This window comes from Notamacropus eugenii, chromosome 6 (genome assembly GCF_028372415.1).
Source record: "Notamacropus eugenii isolate mMacEug1 chromosome 6, mMacEug1.pri_v2, whole genome shotgun sequence".
Classification (NCBI taxonomy): Eukaryota; Metazoa; Chordata; class Mammalia; order Diprotodontia; family Macropodidae; genus Notamacropus; species Notamacropus eugenii.
The window spans coordinates 238,169,395-238,174,625 of NC_092877.1; the positions used below are offsets into that span (position 1 = coordinate 238,169,395).

General features: G+C 37.7%; 1 pseudogene; it reads left to right on the top strand.

Annotated features, from left to right (window-relative positions):
- The first annotated feature begins 1,894 nt into the window (after nt 1-1,894).
- LOC140511280 (protein cereblon pseudogene) lies at nt 1,895-3,826 on the top strand (annotated as a pseudogene).
- Nucleotides 3,827-5,231: the final 1,405 nt, after the last annotated feature.

Sequence of the window (5,231 nt, forward strand, 5' to 3'; positions counted from 1 at the left end):
CTTAAATAGTGAGATGATGATAGTGAGACATGAATGTGAATTTGAACACTCCTCATCAGGGGTGGGATGATCACAAACCCTCTGGGATTTATATGGGTTCTCATTTCTGAAGAGAAGAAAATAATGTAAGCTCTGTTCTTCTGGGAGGTGTAGGGTGGGTTGGGTTGGGACAGTGCTGAGTTTTTCATGTACAGGTATGGTGGGAGGTTTTTTAGGGAGATGCTTTTGAAGATAAGGAAGAAGGGAAGAATGGAGAGGTGACATTTAAGCAACAGAGGCATTAGCTAATGTCTGCCACATCTGCAGTTCCCATCTCTAAAACCATGAGAGAGGACTTCCATCTTAATGGACTGTGTGTGTGTGTGTGTGTGTGTGCGTGCGTGCGCGTGCATGATTGTAAGTGTTCTTTCATGGGTGATTGGCCAGTAACAGGAGCACAGAGAGAAATTAGCAAGCTAACTAAGAGAGGAAACACTGACAGACTCTATTCTACCTCATCTTTATTTTCATTTATTTTTTTTTCTTCTTAAATTTATTCTGTTAAAGAATACATTTGCCAGATTTAGTATAATTCCTCACAAACACCTATAGATTACACTGATTTTCTTTCTGGCTACGCTTTCACTGCTGTATGAGGGCACTGTGGAAGCCAGTAAAGAGACAGGGGCATTTATTAGTACAGAACTGAGAACTCAGTGAAGCTGATAACTTTGTGCAACTCTGCTTCACTTAAATCCACTTCAAAATTAAGTCAAGCTTCACTCTCATGATGTCATTGGTCAGCTTCTGAAACTAAGGATGAACAACGACCATGATTACAGCAGCAGTAGCAGCAGCAGCAACAACAGCTAGGAACTCAACCCCAGCCCATTATTTTATTTTCTAATAGTCAGCATAAGCACAAGCTATTTGATAACTACCCTTCTAGTTGAAGAATCACTATAATATTAGATGTAACACACAGAGCACACGTAGCCAAGGCATCTCTCTTTTCTAGTTCTTTATAACCTGGATGCCCCTTTTTCATTATGGAACCTTAAATGCCTCTCACCTGGGCTCAGTAGATTGCTTATCTGCAGCTATCAGGGTTCATTCCCTTCTGCAAGTTACTTTTGACATCCTCTGCCTGTACTCTCTTGAATTCATAAGTGATTCTCTTCCCTTTTGCCAAAGATCATTTTTTTTTTAGAAATTGCTTCTTGCCCCAAATCACTACCTTTTTGTGTTCATGTCTTTCTGGACAGTGTGTGTTGTTGCCTCCTGCTGAAAATGGTGTTTACCTACTAGCTCAGTAGCATTGTTTCAAGGTTCAATGACTTATGGGTTAGAGACAAATCCCTCTTCTCTCTCATCCCAAGAGAGGGATTCCTTTTAGGGGTTGGGTTCTTGCTCCTGTACCAATTCACTTCCAGACTAGATAAGCTCAGCAATCAGGGTCATGATTAATGACTACCTAGTCAATGATCAGACTCCCTTTCCAATTTCATAAAGGAAGACTATATTGTAATAGAGATGACAGATTGTTTACACATTAAACTTCATAAACACCTCATTACTTCTGTTATCTGCCCCTTGCTTTTGATGATTACTTCAAGAGGGTAAGAATTAAATGATCAGAGACCAACTTTTCCCTCATACAAATGGACTATATGATTATTGGCATACAAAAGGACAGCCCAGATGCTCAAAAAGCATCTATATAATACCAAAAGTTTTAAAAAGAAGCTCCAAGTATGGAAAAAACATCATATAGGATAAGAAGTATCAGTTTTTGTATGTTTTCGTTTATTTTCTCATATGCATAGAATATTTCCTGCCATAAAATGCAACCCCTCTAATAGGGATTATTTAATTTTTGTCTTTATATCTCCAAGGCTTGATACAGTACCTGGCACTTGATGGATACTTATTAAATGCTTATTGATTTTTTTTTAAAGAAACTAATGGTAGTTTTGACTGATTAATTAATGAGATCACAGAACCATAGAAGCACATACTGAAAAAAGCACACAAACATTTTAAAATTTATTACCCTAGAGACTCCCTCATGGGCAAAAAACATGGCCAATGAGGTTGGCAGAGGAGAATCAAACATGGGGAACCATCTGTAGCTCATGCTCACAGAAAGTGAAGAAGATGATGAAATGGAAGCTGAAGATCAGGACAGACAAGAAGCCAAAAAACCTAGTATAAATTTTGACACCAGCCTGCCAACATCTCATGTGTGTTTGGGTTCTGATATGGAAGAATTTCATGGCAGGATTTGGCATAATGATGACAGCTGTCAGGTGATTTCAGTTTTGCCACAGGTGATGAAGATGTTGACCCTTAGACAAACCTCACCTCTTCAACTTTTTCACCCTCAAGAAGTTAGCATGGTGTGAAATTTTATTCAGAAAGGCAGAACTTTTGCAATTCTAGCATACAGTAACACACAGGAAAGAGAAACACATTTGGGACAATAGCCAAAATATATGCCTATCAGAAAGGGTAGTACTTTGGAATTGAAATAGAAAAAGTGAAAACTGTGGGAAGACAGGTTCAAAATACTTGAAAGAAGAATGCAATGGGATGAAATTCAGCAACTAAAAGCACAAAGCCTTCCACCATGTGTGTGATCCAGTTGAAATCTCTTAATAGATATCATCTTTTTCCATCTGCAAAACTTGTAGCATGGGAAGATCTCTATTCACCTCAGTGGTGGCAGAAATGTTAGAAGAGGAAGTTTCATTGTGCAAGTCTGACTTCTTGGCCTCCTTGGCTCTATTTTATAGTGCTGAAACCTTAATGAAAACAGTCAAGGGACAACTATATGAATGGTGTGAAAATCTAAAAGATGAATCTTTTCCTTCAAATCTAATTGATTTTTCTTAAAGAGTAGCTGCTTGTCCTTCTATTGATGATACAATATGAATCCAGCTCCTTAAAACTGGTGGTGCTATCCAGCAACTTTGTTGTGAACTAGATATTATGAACAAATGTACCTCCCTTTGCTACAAACAAGGTCAGGAAATAGAAATCACAACCAAAACTGAAACGTTCAGTTTGTCCTTCTGTGAGCCTATGGCAAGCATTCATGAATCTTCATGGATATGTGCACAAGATGTGTACAGTGTACAGGACTTTTAGCCTCAGTCTGACTGACCCATTTTCAATAGAGCACAGCTGGTTTCCTGAGTATGCGTGAACTATTGCCCAATGCAGAGTTTGTTCAAGTAACATTGGGTGGAAATTTACAGCCACCAAGAAGGATATGTCACCTCAGAAATTTTGGGGGTTAACTAGATTTGCTCTCCTGCCCAGGATTCCAGAAACTGAAGGATAACTCACCATTACTCTGCTTGTAACCTGAAGATTGCTTTGGGAACAAGAAACAGAATCAGTCAGACAGTGTTTCTAAATCAAATCTGCCTTGAAAGTTAACTCTCTCTTCAGATGCTTACCTAAATAAAAAGTGTCATTACACAGAGCTTTGCTGTATGTGCAAGGAGTAGCTACTTCTCGAGAAACAGCAGTAACTGAAGATTTGAATTCATTGTTGAAGTGGAAGAAAAGAAATTTAGCAAATAGGTTTGGTCTCAGGAATATCTATTCTAAATAACTTAGTAAATTTGCCACTGTCCTGTTGAATTTGACATCCATTTTTAACCAAATAAAGCTTGAAAAAATCCTGTTAAATGCAGCATGTGGTTTATATCCTTTGTGTGTGGCAGTGAATATTAAAAGTTTATTTCTTTTTTAGCGATGTTTGTCAGAGGTAGCACATGAAGATATTTTTCAGAGCAGCACTGATGTTTCCAAGTTTGTGTGTGTGTGTGTGTGTGTGTGTGTGTGTGTCCAATCACACACACACGTTTTTGAATTTCCATTTTGCTGGATAGTAAAATACCCTAGTGTTAGACTGGTTGTTCCATCCTGGTATTTATGATGATTGTAATATTATTTTGGTAAGTAAGGTACCGTGTTCCTTTTTTATGGGGAGACTATATCATATATTAAAAAGAGTTTTTTTCCTATTTCATGCAGCTTTTTTGCCATGTTAATTTGGAAATCTTTTAAAGCACTGATGTAAAATGTACAATTTGAATTCCCAAAACTTTCCTCATTTTCTAAAACTTAACAACAACAACAAAAAGCTTACTCCCCTAAATGTTGTGGTCAGTGATGAAGATCTATGAAGAAGCTACAAATAATGATATATACATCTACAGTGAGACAAGAGGGTTTGGAAACTAGTGTGTCCATTTTTGTTTGTTTACTTTCCTTTCGGTTCAGACCTATGATTTCTTCAGTATAGGGAGTTCTCAGTGAGGAGACTCCCATGGCCAAACCAAAGCCTCTTACCAATTCTTCTGTAATTCATGATATTAGAGAGATGCTTAGAGCACTGGGAGATGCAATTACTTGTTCAGGGTCACATTGCCTGTGTAGTGTAGGTAGTAGGGCTTGAACTCTGGCCTTTTTGCTCTGGAACCAGTTTTCTATGCATGAGGCCACTCAGCCTCTTTTTCATATTTATTTGCTAGTACAAATAGAAAATCTAAATTTGCGAATTCAGGTTTGAAGGCAAGCAGCCAGTCTGAATCCTCTAGAGCTCCTGGAGTATCATGGAAGTTGTAGTGACACAATGGATCTGATTTTTAGAGAAGCTTCTGTTAAACCTTCGCAACTGTCCTCTCTTTCAGGAAGTCATCACCCAAAATGTTGTAATCACCCACAAGGTTTTTTTGGGGTGTGTTTTGAGCAGTGTCTCCATCCTCAAGGAATTCATCCTTCTGTAATATGTTTATATATTTCTTAAAAACCTGCTAATAATATTCCTAAATGCTATCACATGAAAATATTTATTCATAAGGCACCTTGACCATGTTATTCTGATACACAGAATTGTAATGAAGGAAATGGTTTTAATTAGTTCTTCTCTCTTTTATGGATCCAGTGCCAAAAAGCTGTTTCTTAAGTGCTTATATGATTCCTTGTGTACCTGTTAGGACCTTAGGATAGACTATTAATAGGTAGCATTTATATAGTGCATAAGATTTCCAAAGCCACTTACACATATTTATCTAATTTGTTACTCTTAGTAACCCTATAAAGAGCTTTTATTGTCCATATTTTACAGATGAGGAAACAGAGGCACAGAAAACTTAAATGACTTGCCTAAGAACTCACAGGTAATAAATGTTGGAGGGGAGATTCAAGCTCTGGGTCTTCCTATATTCATGTGGTCC